Source organism: Oxyura jamaicensis, chromosome 8 (assembly GCF_011077185.1).
Source record: "Oxyura jamaicensis isolate SHBP4307 breed ruddy duck chromosome 8, BPBGC_Ojam_1.0, whole genome shotgun sequence".
NCBI lineage: Eukaryota > Metazoa > Chordata > Aves > Anseriformes > Anatidae > Oxyura > Oxyura jamaicensis.
The window spans coordinates 3,603,494-3,621,402 of NC_048900.1; the positions used below are offsets into that span (position 1 = coordinate 3,603,494).

General features: G+C 39.8%; 2 long non-coding RNA genes across 2 annotated transcripts in view; one reads left to right on the plus strand and one right to left on the minus strand.

The window, feature by feature from the left end:
* LOC118170852 overlaps positions 1–17,909 on the plus strand; it is a 49,148-nt gene that overhangs the window by 2,086 nt on the left and 29,153 nt on the right. Inside the window, exon 2 of the long non-coding RNA XR_004752894.1 lies at positions 7,176–7,272. This is a non-coding gene — a long non-coding RNA (uncharacterized LOC118170852). The remainder of the gene's footprint in view (positions 1–7,175; positions 7,273–17,909) is intronic.
* Positions 6,896–7,789, minus strand: LOC118170855. Its single transcript, XR_004752897.1, has 2 exons — positions 7,698–7,789; positions 6,896–7,423 (listed from the first exon to the last, which is right to left on the minus strand). It is a non-coding gene; the product is annotated as an uncharacterized LOC118170855 (long non-coding RNA).

Here is a 17,909-nt window from a genome sequence, read left to right on the forward strand (position 1 = left end):
GTGCTTGTTTTGTATGGCAGACGAGAGCTGCCAGAAAGGGGGTGCTTACACTTTTTTTTTTTTTTTTTTGGGAGGGGGAGCGGGGGGAGGAAGGAGTGGAGGGAAGTTCATTGCCATCCTGGGGCGAGGAGAATGCTCATACCCCAAAAACTGCGTTTTCCTGGGAGCCTGAAACAGTTGCCGGCAGTCCTTGTCCCATTTCTGCTGTGTCCCTGACTTACCCTCCCACATACCCTGAGCTTCCTCTGTATGCAAGGCTCAGCTTGACCTTCCTGAGTTACCAACAGGCCCATTAACATGCCCAGCTACAAAGACCAGCTAATTATTGACCCTGTGATTAGGTAACAGGTAACGAGCGATGAAGGAGCTCGCTCCCAAGCTCGGCCCCCTCGCAGAGGCGCCTCACACAACCCGCGCCCCGGCCGTGACAGGATCTCGGCCAGCGCTGCGGGACCAGGGGTTCATAGCCCCCTCTGAGAGGCGGTAGCCGTCCCCTGCTCTTCGAACAAACTGCCAGGCCTCTTACAAAGGGAGAGAGGAGACGTTTTGGCAGGATGAAGGTTTCTGGCCAGGGTTCGGCGGCCATCTAGCGGCTGCCCGCCCGCACGGAAGGTAGGCAGCCCGGTGCTCGGTTAGCCCGCCCCCACAGGCGTTCCCTGAAGGCCTTGGGGGCCTTGCCCTGCCCCTTCTGCCCACGCGTGGAGCCGAGGGTCAGTAGTGCTGTGGGCAAGGGCTTCTGCTGTAGTGCAGCGTCTTGGTCCCATGCGATATTTTGGTAAAGAAAGCAGCATGATACAAAATCAAATGTATACACAGAAAGGATCTGAAGTTGTTTATCAGGGGAGTTTTGGAGCTTCTGCTCTTGGAGTTAACAGTATTCAACGTTTCTGTGAGTGACCTGAAAGGAGCCTGCAGTCATTGCTGATAAAGTTTCAGTTTCAGCCATACAGGGAGAATGGGGAGATGCTGAAGAAGGTCGGTAACGAATGCCAAACACAGGGCTCGCTAGGCAATCTGAGTGCGAGCCTCAGACTACAGAGGTGGAAGGTTTATTGTGACGGTGGTGAGAAAGCCCCAAGGTCACAGCCTGCGGCATCCAGCGTGTAGTGCAGAGAGAGAAATACAACTTCAGGGACGTGGGGTGCCAAGGACCTGTCTCTGGGTGCACGTAGAGGCAGAACAGTGCCCACCTCTCTGTGCTCTGAATTGTCCGGGAAGCACAGTGGCTATGACAGTTTCCTTGGCTAATGTTAGCTGCGTGTTTCCACGAACATCATGGTCAGGTGTAAGAGCATCACGTGCTATATGCCATAACTCATATTGAAGTGTGTGGATATACATGTGCACAAGTGTACAGCGAGACTTACAGCTCACAAATGCACAATAAAACAGTTTGTGTTATTTTATATACCGAATATCCACAGAAGGGAAAGCATGCAACTAAAGAAAGATGGACAAGGGTGATGTTTGCTGTTAGTGTTCTGTTGGAATCTTCTTCCTTGTAAAGTGGGTTTGAAAGGAACAAGTCTCCACCCCAATCCAGATACCTGTTGCCTTGTTCTTTTAGGAAAGAAAATAAATAAAAATATTATTTTCTGTTTCAATAGAAATAGTTATATATATTTTTAATCCCATTTGTTTAATGTTTATCCACATGTATCTTGACCCCCTTCAGTTAGTTTTGAACAAAAAACAAACAAACAACAACAACAAAAAGCTTCAGTGAGAAAAGGCACATCCAAATAATGAGAACAACTTTAATTAATGTGCCTAATTTTTGGTCTGTCCGAGAGGAGTGAACTGCTCTTTCAGTCCTGTTTGGTAAAATTTTGAATAAGCTTAGAGATTCCCAGGTGGCTGTCATTCTTTTGGGTTAATTAATTGCAGGTAAAGAAGACAGGTTTTATTTATTTATTTATTCATTGATCGTATCACATATATCCTTATAGCATTGACTACGATCAGCATAGATTAATTAAAAAGACCTTAAATGATCTTAGTGACTCCAGATAAATCCATTTGTTTGGCCAGCTAATAGCTCTCTGGTCATATAATGACTCTGACTGTAGAGTTCTCTTGTTCTCCTGTGACACTTCCCACTGCAATCAATACACATTTCTTGTATTCTAAAGAAGGTCACCAGCTTTTAAAAAAAGGTGAAAGCATCAGAAAAAGAGAGACAGGAACAGAAGAAGTAGCCATATGTATGCTGAAGCATGGTTTAAATTTTAGGGACAGATTTTGATGAAAAGCATGGCCAAAAATACAAGTGGAATATAAATAGAGTTCATGGAGTCTACAGGGAACTTGAGTTGGAGAAATACTATAAAGGATTTAAAAATGTTACTGGACTTTTCAGTTCCTAAACTGCCTTCTGGAAAGACAGCTAGAGGAATGTTCTAGTACAGTCAAGTTTTCAGTCTTTATGGCCGGCTGTTGTAACTGTCCAGGTGCTTGGTGAAGATACGTGACTTTATATAAATTATGAATCTTTTTTTCAGGGGCTGTGACTGAAGTAAACTTGAGTAACTAGATAGTAGTGTTCCTTTCATGTTCTAACATCCTCTGGAGAGGATGCTGTTGCAAGATTTCTGCTTCTACAGGCAATAGAGAAGTTGAGACGAGTTTTTATAAATGAACCGTGAGGCTGAGACTGAAAACTTATTTCTAGATTAGCCAAAATGTGTGTCACTGACTCTTATGGAATCTCATTGTCTCGTTGGAGACAATAATTGTCCCAGGCTGTATTTATTTATTTATTTATTTTAATGGAGAATGCATATGGTACCTAGATATAGCAGTAAACTGTTATATATATACACGTATGTATGTATATAGGTCAACTTTATGCCTCTGCTAGTGGTATTTCTCAGTATTGCTGTGTGTCACTGTCTGTCTTGAAAGTAAGCAATGTTCCTTTTGGGAACTGTGAGAAATAGTTGTTATTTTGAAAGAGGCAATATGTAGCGAAATTTTCTGAACTTAGTTTTGTCAGCTTCATCTGCTGGAAAAACAAAACAAACAAAATGAAAAGCAAAAACAACAACAACAGAACCTTAGGCTTTGTAGAATATTGACTATGCATGAAGAAGTTGCTTTTGAATGTTATTTAGATATACAAGTTCAGATCTGATGACACAGAAGGGTTCTTCTCTATTTATATTAAACAGGGCAAAAATAGTCATTGATTTTTGTAATAGATTATATTTTATTAACTTAAGCTACAAATTAGTAAGGGTTATTAAGTGGAAAAAATATGTTATAGACAAAAACTAAAGGCATGCATTAAAGATATCAAATCTTACTCAGTTTTGGGGAGAGAAATAAAAGTAGTCAGTGCAGAAATATAGCAGTACATAGTGTCCTTTTCCCAGCACTCCAAGTTCACAGAATCATTAAGGTTGGAAAAGACCTCCAAAGTCATCTGGTCCAACCATCCCCCTACCACCAATGCCACCCACTAAACCGTGTCCCTAAGCACCTCGTCCAACCTTTCCTTAAACACCCCCAGGGACGGTGACTCCACCACCTCTCTGGGCAACCTGTTCCAATGCCTAACCAATAAGATATTAATGTATCAATGGAAAGCAAAATGGTTCCCTAAAATGCTACTCTGAGAATTTCACACAGACTAGCAATCACATTAGGCTAAATGCGTGATTCTGATCCTTTCTGAACATCAGGTGGACAGAGCGACGTGGCCAGTGTTAGTCTGCACTGTCAAGGTTGGTTGATGGTGGAGGAGACTGGATCCCGTTCTCCATCTGCAGCTTCTCCATCTCCCTTTTCTCTGCTCCTGAAGCTGACTGTCTCTGTGTATGCATTCTTTACTCTTTTAAAACCTATTTACATAACAGTCTTTGATGTGTACCGCTTCTGTTTCCTTTGTGCTGAAACGTGGAAACTTGCACATACACAAATAGAGGATAACGAAGGTCATAGGATGAAATTAAAAAGGGGGAAGTTTAAGCTAAACATGAGGAAAAAAATCTTGCCAATGAAAAGTATTCTGCAGTAAGCCCAACCTCCTGGGGGAATAGTGGAAGCTCCGTCTGCCGGCGTATTTAAAACTAATGTAAAAGTCAAATAAATATGTGGTAGAAACAGTTTTGCCTTGGCAATGAGATAGAACAGATGGCTTAACAGATATCATCCATTTCTAACATCTATGGTTTTGTCTGTAAGACGTTAAGTCTCTAGAATTATCCTGCACAGGGCTTGTGTCAACTGAAGCTATAAAGGCCATTAAAAAACCCATATGCCTCTGGGTTTTATTTCATTTTCCTCTTAGAACAGCAATCATGGTTAAAGTTCAGGGCATATACTGCAGATAAGTAACTGGCTGGGATTAATGATGCTTGGTTGTATGCTGTGCTATCAGTTTGTGTCAGCCGACCATGAATTGAAAGGAGATGACCTCCGCCTCAGTCACTATCACTTAAAAGAAAAATTTCCTCCCTTCCTCTCCTAGACGCAGTCAGCTTGTAAGCCTCACATGCTCACTTTGGTCCCAGATTGTCAAGTCATAGGTTGGATGCCTGTTGTAGTTTATTTATATAATTTAATTGGCCCAGACATCCTTGGCAATAGCTTAAAAACATATGTTTTTATATTTTTAAGGAACAGAGCTGCTATAATAAACAGTCTTATCAAGCATTCCACACCATTGTCCTAACGGAGTAAGTCCCCACTAGACTCCAGATTTTCTGCTGAGCCTCACCTACCAGTCATGTCCTGCCTGGCTGCAGAGAAAACAAAGGGGTTTGCAGTTATCCTGAAGGGTAATGCATTTAAACTGGGTGGGGGGGAACGTTCCCAGCCCTCAAGAAAAAAAAAAAAAAAAGACAAGGGGCTCCTCTGCAGGGCATGTTGCTTGTATGCAGAGTTCCTTCTGTGCAGCGTGGAATTTGTCTCTGTCTGCAGCATTAATGTGTGCAGACAGACACCCACACGTGGTGCTGGTTAAGGAGCCAATTAGCCAATTAACATATCATACAGGCTGCAGCATAAAAAGACTCCATAGAAAGGCTTTGCTGCTCTAAACCATTTATTAACCTGAAGTGTTTGTTTGTTTGTTTTTTTAAATCCATTAATTTTTTACTGAACTGACATCGGTTAAGATTCTGGGAGGATTTAGCAAGATATGGTGGTAGCAAAGCATAGAGGAAATACACTTCTTAATTAGACCCACTTTCCAGTGAAAGTGATAAACCTGCAATTCTGAAAAATACAAGATTTTGGTTATTTTTTTCCCCCAGAAAAGTTAGTCTGAGGGAGATAACCCCATGGTAAATGAAGGCAGAATACTTGAAGTTTGGCAGATGAGAGTCAACAGAAGAGTTCATAATGAAAAGTCATTTGCTAAGCAATGTTGACTGTATAAAGCTTGGTCATTTTTCATTCAAGTGTTATGGTCACAGACCTCATCTTGTCCTTATAACAAAAACCTTCAGTCATACAGAACAGGATGAAACTTCATCGAGGTATGGCTAGCTGTTTTTTCTTACACTTGTGTATTTTAAAACTAAGAAAATGTTAGAAGGAACTTAGTAAAACACATGTAGTAGATGGATTCCTAACTGCTCTTTGCAACTTTGAAAGCCTCCTGTTTAATACAGAATCCCTTTTAGCAAACCCAGAAGGCAGAAATGGATTGTAATCCAAAGCAGAGCTTGAATACTCATCTATAAGCTTGTAAAAAGGAAAAACATCATGGCCGGGAGCTGATACTAGAGATAAATGTGAGTAAGAGGGCTTCTTAGGAGCAGCTTTGGCAATGTGCTTAAACTCTCCTTTTAGAAATGCTTTTAACAGTACGTGATAAGTGTATGCTGAAAGAAGGAATGTATCTGGGGTAAGAACTGATTAAAAATTAATTTACAATATCAGCATGAAAAGCAGTAGGGAACAGGCTAATATTTTATTTAAAATGGCGTTACCTTCCTATGTTTCTCTAGTGTGTGTTTTGTTATGAAATTGAAGGCCATAGGATGCAATTCTGTCAGGACCTCCAGGAGGACTGAAATATTTCTTTGCGGAAAGAATTTTTTTTTAAAAAAAGTCATTTATAGATATAAGACTGGAAGGATCAAAGCACCATGTAAAGGAATAAAATTAGGAGACAGTTGTGCTGGTGTTGAATATGACAGTATTTTCCAGCCCTAAGAAACAAAAGGGTGAAGCGCTTCATTAGGTGAAGCCTGAGCTAAGCAAATTATTGTAAAATGCATATATAGTGAAACACAAAGTGCAATGTTGCATATGTCCCTTGTAATCCTGAAAGTCATCTTTGGAAAAACATCTGGGCTCTTTGACGTTTGGCCAGTCTGAATCAACATATACAAGGAGGCGAGCTAAATGCAGTGCCAGGTAGAAGAAGCAGTGTCTTTTAGAATGCAATCTGTATGCTAATTAGTGGGTTGGTGCTGTTAGTTTTAACTAATTATGCTTGTTCCTACATGTTGGCTAGAATTGTAAGGTTAGAATTATAGTCTAACAGATATCACAGCTGGGCCTGAGTTAAAAAAAGAAATAGCATTGCAAGAAAATCTTGTCTTGTTATTACCATCAACAGTAAGTTATTGCTGAACTGCTGGAAAGTGTATTTTTCACTCAGGTGCTTGCAACCCTATATAAGGGAAAAAGGAAAGGAAAAAATTTTAAGGAAAAAACATCTTACAATGTTGATTATAAAGAGGAATGATTTCAGAAGCATAGTAAATGTGGTAATAGGGCTGGAAGTGCATAGCATTCTGGCTGGTCTTTCACTTCTTTATTATTGTAGGGATAGCTGCTCCAACATAGGCCCATCTACCACTGGTTTTGATTAACAGCATCAGTTCCTTTCTGCATGTAGTTTTGCTGAGCACTTTTTTTTTTTTTTAATTTATTTTTAAATTTCAGTTCATTTAGGATTTCATCCCCTTGGATCAGTAGTTTGTTTCCACAGACATGCACATAGTATATGTAAAATGTGTCCATCTCTGAACATAGCAATCCATGTTTTACCAGGTACATTTCTAACGATATAATTCAGATTTCTTTTGGACAGTTTTGTAATAGTATAGTTCCCCTCATTTCCATAAAGATATATTTACTGTGGTTTAAGTGGGATTAGATAGGACCCCAGAGTAAAACTGATACTGGACAAATAAGACAAATTTTATTTTGACTAGGTACATTAAAAAAAATCCACCTCCCATGTTCTGTCTGCTGAATCCACGATGAAGCTTCTCTTCTGTGTGTGGAGAGGGAACCATTTCTGCTCTGCAGGTGAGTGCTGGCAGTGCTGGATTTTTACTGTGTGTTTCCAGCAGAGGGCAGATAAACACACCTTTTCCACCTTCTGGAATATTTGTAAAGGAAAGTTCCACTGTAAAAACATGAGCAGCAAATTTATATATTGCAGCAATAAATTATGAATCTGTAAAAAGAAGAAATAAAATCAAAACAAGCTCTTCATATAAAAACAAAGCCAAACAAGAACCCAAACTCAGCTTTTCACTTGTTGCTTTAGCATTATCCTTTTTTAAACCTAATTCTCTTGATATATTAAGCCATGACATCAGCCCTTTTCTCTTCATATTTTCCCATGAATTCCCTTGAAAATGCCCATTCTCTGTATTTGAAATAGACCTGAATTTCCCATAAAATTTTAGCTACTACAGATCAGTATATCACAAATAGAAGAAAGATACTTGACTTACAGCTCTTTAAATACCTAGCAGCAACATAGTTGTATTTTTCACTGCCTTCCACATCTCCCAAGTAGTGTCCAGAGACTCCAAATAAAGTTGTGTTTTACCACATCAAAATAATTCTGACTTTTTACAAAGTAAAAGAGTGTCATATTAGCTAACAACTGTTGTAATAATATTGATAAATTTCCCAAACCAACTGGACTTTGCCGTGTTTGCATGTCACTATTGCATGTTGATGTCACTATTTGTTTGTATCATCGTAATGTCTGCACGTTCCGGTGGCAGGCATCTCTGTCTAGGTGCAGTACAGTGAAGAACTGCAGTCTTAAGTCAATGGATTGCGACACAGCAGAGCAGCCAACACTACTCTGCTTGGATAGTTACGGACCTTGACAACAAATGGATTATCTTGTTGATAAAGTGTATTGCCCAAACTGATAGGCTTTGAAAGTCATGATTTTCCTCTTGGGATAAAAGTGGTAAATGTAATCAAAGTCCCTTTGTCTTTAAAAAATATTTATTCAGTATATAGAAGAAAAAGGGCCTGGGCTGGATTTTCCACAGCTGGTGGTCACACAGGATTGCTATTGAAGGGAACTGCGGGTAAAAGTCACGGTGTGATTGCACTCTGTCCTTAGGTGAGAAATGGAATCACCACGGGCTTCTCAGTTCCCATCTTTTGTTGAGTTCCAACAAGTGGCATCAGTCTGAATAGTCAATGAAGTCATAAGAATCTAGAAAATGGCAGCTTTTTTCTTTTATCCTGCTGTTCCATTTCAAGTAATTATACACATAATACAAGAACAATTACAGTGTAAATTACTAGCCCTTTACTGACAATTTTGTCTTTCACATGCTATTCTTTTCCCAGTGGCTTATGCCCTCCTGCATTGCATTAAATTGCTCCTAGAGCTGGCAATTAAGTTGAATATGAAAGGCCTAAACCCTCAAAAGGAAGCTGGAATATAGGAGGGATGCTGGATCTGGCACAGGAGGCAGCCATTTGGCTGGCTGCATCCTTAGGCTGCTGTCCAAGGAGAAATTGGACTCTAAATGTAAGAAGAGCACTCCCACCTGAGCTGCTCCTCCAGCAGATTTGCTTTACTTCCCTCACAGCTCAGTTTAGTGCCTTGTCCACCCAGCTTCATGGCTGGAGAGAGCTAAAGGTTGAAGAATGGCATGTTTACAGTTCTTGAGGCATTCTGACTGTTTCGGTGGAGGTAGGAGAAGAGTAAGATACATTCTAGAATAGAAGCAGATTCCTTCAGTAAGTAAAGAATATTTTTTATGGGCCAATAAAACAGTTGAACATTAACTCATAGATGAATTCCAGTTGCCTGCATGACAGAGACAGGCCGTTTGCAAGCCACAGGGCTATTTCTTTTTCTTCACACAGGACAAATAAGGCTGTTTGGATCATTTTGTCTGGCTTCCAGCCACGGATTGGTGATTTCTATATGCTAAATGGGATGGTGTTTTGAATTATTTGGAACAGATGGAGAGAAAATTGGACTGTTGTGATAAGAGAAGGGAGTTTCAATGCAGATGGATTAATAGGTCACCTTTATAATCTAAACTGCTTTTTTTCTTCACACAGGGCCAGCATGCATCTAAACTTTGTCATAATCTATCGTAGTCAGGCTTGTTCTTTTACCAAATCAAATAGTTAAAAAATCTGCCTTTTCTATGAATTAATAATACCTTCAGAATTACCTCTCCGCTCTGTCACAACCAAGAAATATTGTTCTGGGAGTGGAGGATGAATATAGGAAAAAATATAAGTGGAAAAAAAAAAGATGTTCCTGTAAAAAAAAAAAATATATATATATATATATTGTCAAAACTAAATGAGACCATCTTAAACACTTCCGATTGCTTCACATTTCTGTAGGCTATGAATTGTAACTCAGGTGTAAACCTGTTTTCCCCTGGAGCCATTAGGGCAACACAATGGTTTGGCTGGATCGTTAGGAGGTTTGATCACTACCACACATTCTGCTTAATAATTTATTGTTATTCTTGAATTATAAAGAATATAAAGGAAAAGTCATAAGTACCTTACTTTCCTCTTGGGTGGTGATGTTCTTTGCCAGCTGTTAAGCCTTTGGGATATCGTCTTTTGTGGTGTTAACCCTAATTACGTCACTAACTATAGGATTTTAAAATATTAGCCTCAGCTAAGTGGTGGGAACTGAAGACAGTTGGCTGATGTTTTAATTGTGGCTTCATAACTGATTACAGGCTATTGGACATTTCCTATAGCCTAACAGTATCCACATTGCTTGCTTGTATTCTGGGGGCAAACAATTTTTTTTTTTGTCCCAGCAGTATTCCCTGTATTCCTGTTTCCAGGGCTTTTCAAATTTATGCACAACAATTAGTAAATATTTGAATATGTTTGTGGAAATTGTAGATCTGGTTGTTTGGCAAAATTTCAGGGGCTTTTTTAAAAGCATTTTAGCATTTCTCAATCTGGATGCCTGGAAAAGGGCCAGACAATAATATCCTCACATATCAGGCTGCACAGCAGCACAAAGGCATACAGTTTCTATGACAACAAATAGCTTTTTCATCTCCCCAAAATCAGTTCTATGAAGTACAGTAGCCTGGATAACAGATTAGTGGGATGATGGCAAGTCTTCTGGATTTGAAGGTATACAGGTGCCCGTAAAGGTTCATATTCCTCAGACTTTGGTTCTGCTAATGCTGTAGGAAAAAACTTTGACTGCAGTGCAGCACAGAGATGCCTGGACAAGCTTCAGGTTAGGTCGCTCAAGGTCTGTCAGGAACCTACCCAGTGCATAAGGAGCTATGAGTTCACTTGCTCTGCTGGGAAGTGGCCTATGGTGTTGGTTTGTCTTGTTCAAATGCTTCCCAGAGAGTTACAAGGAGGCTACAATGCAGAATACAGTTTTTCTAAAAGGAAAAAAATAAAAGGTTTGATATTTCTATCAGCATTAAACATGCTCACAAATTGCAGTAAAAGAAATTACTTTGGACTAAGAATGAATTTTCACACTTTTCTCACATCCTGCTAGGCTTTTGCTTCCACATTTTTGAGAACACCTTATATATCCCATTCCTCAGTTCCTCCCAGATCTCCACAGATCATTTCTTTGGCAGTCTCACTTCACCAACTTTGCACTTTGCTGCTTTTAACAACTATTATTTAATGGTCAAGTTCCAGGTAGTCTTATCCTTCCAACATCTTGCTGCTTTTAACAACTATTATTTAATGGTCAAGTTCCAGGTAGTCTTATCCTTCCAACATCTTATCTGGTACCCTTGATCCTCGCTATTTCTTTCTTCCTCATCTTTCAAAACTCAGCATTTCTGGTTGTCCCTTGATGCCTTCTCTGTCTCTGTCAGCTCTGAGCACCAAAGCAGTGACAGCAGCCTGCAGGGAATTCCTGGCAGTCCTGTACACGGGCTGGCAGGATGAGTGGCGGTGCTGCTGTGTGCTGATAGTGTGGGCTCGCTGTCCTTCAGGCGCCTCCTCTAAATCTAGTTCTTGGAGCTGCCAGAATGGTAGCCTTTTGTGGACTCTTTGTAGGTGCCAAGTTCCTTGTAAACGCCTAGAGAACAGACAGGCAGCTTGCAGCTTGCAACAGCAGTCAGTGGACGTGGCTACATTTACCTTCATTTTTCACTCTCCATCCAGAATAAACGTATTTCTCACCTGCCTGTTATTACAGCTTTAGAAAAATCTTCCTTGATTGCCTAACAGGATCAAAATACTAATAGTTGGCAGCAGGAGAGAATATTTTGTTCTGCATTGTCTATTGAGATTTTAAGTTTCAGAGGGAATGAATCGTATCCAGGATGATGTTGAGCAGCCTGTTGTCCTTAACCAGTTGCTAGTACTGTGTGCTGTGGACACACAACTGTGTTTATGAAAAGAAGTCCTCCTTTTTCACCTATTTTGCTTCAGCTCTTTTGCTGTACTGTATATTCACGCTTCCAAATTGTAAACTAAATTAAGGTAAGAGCTTCCCTTTACTATTTTTTAAACAAGCACTCTCTTTTATTAAAATATGATTAGTTAAGCAATGTAAGTCACAGCAGACCAAAATGAACCAAGAGGATAATGCTACTGGAGACTTTTCAGGGAGGAAATGCAGTTAAAATTCCAGCAGAGTGCGAGTTTGACTCCAGCATATGTGATATTTTCTTAAGCAAAATGTGCCAAGAGTACTCCACATTATGTTCTGGATTTTGCACCTCATAATGGTGGATATAATTAGCAAATGGACTGGAATACACAAAGGAAAAGACATTAGTATTCCAGAAGTAGTGATGGTTCAGTTTTGAAATGCCCCCTTGGTCCTCAGGGAGCCCCAAAGTCATGCTAACATCCTACCAAAATTCAGATCAGGTATTTAGACCTGGAATATGAAATGAAGACACAAAATGAAAGAAGGATGGGGATTTCAGTATTCTTAATCAAAGTCTCTCTCAGATGAAGTCTCTCCTGGATATATATATATATATATTTGAAGAAAAATAGCCTTGCAGGCTCCTGTAGTAAACCTATCTTCTCTTGTCCCAGCTGAAGTTCAACTACCTGGAAATGAGAAAGGAGGAGCTGAATCACAGTATAAGAAGAGAAACATTCTTAACTTCCAATACCATTTTGCTGTTTTCCTGACAAAGATCTGGAGCAGGGCGTGTGGTCACAGCTTGGGCATGTGAAGGGCAGGTGAGGTAGGAGGGTGACAGACATAAGGCGTAGTGAGTAAAGCACCAGCCAGTGAGATTGGAGTTTGCTTTTTCATCTCTGCCTCTGGCCAGATTTTCTGGGAAGGAGGACAAACAGCAGTTATGCATGCTGGGGATGCTAGTCTTTTTCTTTTTGTTGAACTCCTGAAGAGTGGTCCAGACCCATTCAAAGCAGTTGAAGTATTTCCATTTACTTCAGTAGTGCTCAGATTCCACGAGCAAACCAGCAATGTTACAGGCTTTACATGTTACTCTAATTGCTCCAGGAGACCTCTGCGACTCAAAATACTCCAGAGCCTGAGTGTCCTATTAAAAATGGAGTTAAAGGCTGCATCTTTAGGTACAATTTTGTAGAGATAAATCTGTGATACAAACTCCATGAAGCCCTACCGTATTGATTTGAGTCCGTATTGATTTAAGTGGAAAAACGTATTGTTTGTCAATATGAGACATATGGTCAGCTCCTACAGCCCCGATGACTGTGAGATGAGAACTGAGTTCAGTATCCGGACTTTAAGGTTACAGTTAGATAAATGTACCTGTTCTGTTTCAAAATAATTATGTGCTTGAATTTGAAGACCATTTATTCGCATCATTTGTCTGTCTCTGACCCAAGAATGACGTCCAACTGCTTTTAGGTACAAGAGAAGAAACAAATGTTCTTTGGTAGAATTCATTTTTAAAAGTTGTCAGCTAGAAGACGCCCTTTGCTACTGTGTCAGGAAATTTCAGGGGGATATTCCAAGAGGGGAGGATTGATAGAAAAGGAGTTGTCAGGGGAAATGTAGCTGGAGTTTAAAGAACTATGTCTGGTAGTAAGCATATGACACTTTTTCATTTCCTTTCTGCTCAGGGACTTAAAAAAAAATCAAAGCAATTTTCCTGGCTGCAACCTAGAACTGTAAACCTCATGAATACAAAATATGTAGATAATCCAAATACATTTGCAGTCAAGGTTTGTACAAGCAGATAGGCCATTTCTGTAAGCCTCTTGAGGACATTTGCAAGAGCTGTGGCAGGATTTGACCTTGCCTATGTATTATGTCAAAACAAGGAAAGTTGTAATTAGGAGGTGTAGACTTGAGAGGTAAAGGTCAGATAATTCACAAAAAACACTGTTTAATGTGTAGTTCTCTGAGCACAAATGCTGATGTATGAGTACTGTTGATTAAATCTAGTGTGTCAAATCCCTTCTAATGCCATAATGCTTAATGGATTACAATGGAAAATCATAAGCAAGAAGAAGGAAGAACAGTGAGATTATTTAATTATGCAAGCATTAGAGGGGGAGGCTGCTTTTTCCTAATCAAAATTACTTGCAGCTACAGAAAATGTGAACTGCTTGTTTTTTATATGAAAGTAATTCAACTTTCCTTGACAAAATGTTTCCTGCTCATGACTGGTGCGTGACACTGAGACATTTTGCAAGCCAGTGTGTATGGGGATAGGGCAAATTCTGCTACCCAGCAGCACCTTCCCGAGGTTTGCCTAGGGGATCTTGTTGCAATTTCTCTCTGCCACAAATAGTGTTAGTAATTAACAGCATGACTTGGACGTCTGCTGCAGCACCCACTAGCACTTTTGACATACTCTTTGTTACTTAATAAATTAATAATGACCCAGCTGGATCTGAACTGACAGTTCAGGATTTGAGCCAGTCTGATAAAGTCACTGCCATATTTTGGGAATGCCTTTGGAGTTTACAGCTCAACTCATGATCTGAGAGACAAGGAAGAGGCACAGAGAAGCCTGTAGCCTGTTCATTCTTTCTGTTTGTGCTTGAGTGGTACATGGTCCCTTGGAGCCTGCTGCGATACGACACAGATTAAAGCAAGCCTTAGCTGCAGTCTAAGCCTGGTGGAGAGTCACTGAGCTGTACATCCCCTGTACATGCCCTGTGGTATATTTAGTCTTATGCTCATAAATACATTTGAAACAAAATCTCTGCTTGAAATGTAAGGCTGCACCTCAAGGGATTCTACTGAATCCTCAGTGCTGTAGGAGGTGTGACTTTCCTCACTGTGGAGTTCGTGGCATCTGACTATACATGAACCAAACCAAAAGCACATTTTTATAAGGAGCAGTGCCCCTTACCTCCTCTACATTAGTGCTCTGTGGAAGTCAGCCATCTGTCTGCCAGCAGGTTAGAACCCCCATAAGCATCTCTTCCCCAAAGCACTCACCCAGGAAATAGCAGTGCATTCATTATGTCGGGGATCTCAGGTTCTCCTATGTCTTATTCCTGTCTCCAGGAATTTTTCTCTTATAATGGTACTCTCAGACTCTGCAAAAAATTACTGGATGAATTCTGAAACTTCTTCCATCTTGCCTTATTATTGCATTAGTATTGTTTTGCAAGTGAAACATATAAATTTCCCCTAATTCTTTCGCAATATGGGGCAAGTGAGTTTTGCAACCCTAGAACTTCCTGTAGTCAGAGCTCATCATGGCATAGCACATCCCATCTTTAGGTAAGAAGTTCTTCAACTGTCATGCAGATGGTGAGGTCTTCTTCATAACAAAGTAATTGTTTTCATGTTTACATGACTTTTTTTGCAATAGAGTTGCATCAACAGCAAGAATAGATGATGGGAGTCTTGTGTCCAGTGGTAAAGGCCTATGAAGTGTGCAGTATGCAGATATACAGAATGTTAATTCTTTAGAAAGACAGAAGAATAGTCAAAAAAGTGAAACTTTCAGTGGTTTTGAAAAACACTGCTTTCTCTTTTGATTGCTGGGTTGGTCTCTCTCTGACCACATCACAGCATCAATCTGGGCTGCTCTTAGGAAGCGTAATCACTTCACATTTGCACTGACTACATAAAGAAGAAAAGACTTGTATACAGTTTTAGGTACTCTTTTACTGGGTGGAGTGTTCAAGGAAAGTCTCCTTTCTTCCTGCCTTGGCTTTAAGTTTTGATGAGAATAGAAAGTCATATGGCACAGTTTCTTCATCAAGTCCGTTTAGAAGTATTGTTTAGGACTGATGTAAAACTAAGGGGTTCTAAAAGGAAGCTAAACTTTAACTGAGTTTTAGGCTTCTCTCTCCATGAAGTTGCATCTTGTCAAAAAACTAATCTGCTATGCTTATACAATAGCATAGCAAACCTTTCTACAAACAGGAAAAAAGTGATGAAGAGACATGAATCAAAGCACCTCTTCTCTTCCATGTTGCCAAACCTTGCTTTCCATAGGCAAATAGCAGAAGGAATGCCTAGTTTGTAAGGGCATCTCTTTAGAAGGTGACCAAGTGTACATAGATAATTCATTCCATAGGACTGAAGGAACAGCCCATTAGAATGGATCCTCTGGTCTTTTTAAAAGTATGTGAACTCTTGATAAAATCCCAGTGAAGTCCCCCCGGCTTGGATTTGTTGAGAAACTTGAAACCACATGAATGGGGTGTGGGATTTCATCATCCATAATTCTCATAATCCTTGTTGGCTGTTTCCTACTAGCACGTCTTTGCCTTACAACTTTTATTCAGTAACTCTGTTAAGTTAATCTGGAGACCAAGGGGCAAAAGCTGCAGATTTTATCCATGTCCCCCCCCGCCCCCGGCCCCCCCGCACTTTTTAACTTAAAATAAATGTCATTTATCTTTGCTGTTTTTTAGCTTTTTCCTATTTTCTTTTCTTCCACCTGACATTCTAGAAGGTCACACAGAGCTCTGGTGGGCTCAGTGCATCTACTCATAAGTGCAAATTAAGTGTTCCAGCAGAACTCTTCTCAGGGAATGGAAACGGGACGTGAAGCCCTCCCTTCTGAAGCTTGCAGCAGCTAGCAATTCAAGGGTGTGCAACTTACACTGAGCATCTCACTCCCCCAGCCCACCACCTTCCAAGCACTGCCACATCACATTTTTCAACAGAGACTTTCTCCTGATGTTACTCAGCATTTCACAGCCAAATGTTGTGTAACTACTGCTGGAGGGTGATTTTAATCCCTGCAACAGATGTGGCTGTTTAAGCCATAGCACAGGTCTGCATTGTTGAGGAACCCATTTTTTGATTTGTCACAGAGGCTTAACATCCCTTGCTCTGTTGGTGTTAAATGGGATCACCATATTGCAGGGCATGCTCTAAAAGATACAAATAGAGACTTTGTGGGTCCTTTGTGCATGCAAACAAATGCTGTTGAATGGCACTCATACTCATAAAATCCTGAAGTGAGAATTTGAGTATACGATGGTTTTGAACATAAACTGACGTGAACAACATATTCCTAGCATGGTTTTTGAGAAATACCTGCTATTGTCTTAACGCTTTCAGTTCTGAGAATGACAAAATATTTATACAGTAACTATTCTATTTTCATTTTAAAATCAAATTAGGGGGGAACGGGGAAGTAATAGCTTTGTTCATGCGCTGTTATCTTCTGTTTACCGCTGCTCAGAATATCCTTGAGACATTTGTTATATCTGTCCTCTGACTGTGTTAAAACTGGAATGACATTATGTTGAATTTTGCGTGCAGACAATTTGGTTGCTTTGTGCTAAGTCAAGATATGGGAACTGTCAAGTTAAAATACAACTACCCAATAATATGTGTGGAATTAAAAGAAAAATAAACGCTGTTTTCAGTCAGAACTGTGCTGGTAATAAATACTGCCTATTAAAAAGGGATATAGGAAATTAAAATAATAAAAAAAAATGTTCACCAAATACTATATATTTGCAGAAAACTGACGTAAACATCCATCCAAAACAATTTTTCTTCCATTTGTGATAGATAGCACTTTCAGACAAAAGTATTTTGTGGCTAAATAAAAATATGCCTTCAGTAATAAGATAAAAGCAGTAAAGAAAGAACTGTTGGAAATGCTTTAGAAATTTTAGATTTACTACTGGCTTCCTAACTGGGAACTAAAAATATGCTCTAAAGATTATTTCATCAATTGACTTCATTAGAAAATCATATATGATTTAGGTCATAACTGATCTTAAATTACAAGCCCTTCTTTATAAAATGTTCTAAAACTGATGAGCTATGAAACTGTCTGCATACTCTGTCATTTCCAAAACACTGTGAAGTAAACTGTTACTCTGAGTTAATTGCTCCAGACTCTACAAATCTAAAATGCTGAGCAGTGCTAATGCTTGTATAGATTAGACTGTTCCCTCCTAGTGTTTACTAGGTTTGTCCACTGTGGAGATGAAAAAGTAGAAAACAGGAAGAAAATTAATTTTAAAAGGTGTTGGAAAGGCCAGACTATATTATGCTCAAACTGAATCAAATTATGCAAGGGTTTAAAGACAGGTTTTTCGTGCTAGGAGACACTTGGATGAGGTATTGAAAATATTCTTCCTTTCTTTCTTTGCTGTGGTAGTTCATTGTTTGCTGTTTCTCTGAAAGGATCCAACAGCAGGGTTGAGGAAACATGCAAGACTTAATAAGAACGTGACCTTTCTTCTCTGGCCCCAGTGAGATTGCTTCAGTCACTGGTATAAATGTGTGCTTTGCTAGAAACAGGGCAGAGATCACTGTGTAT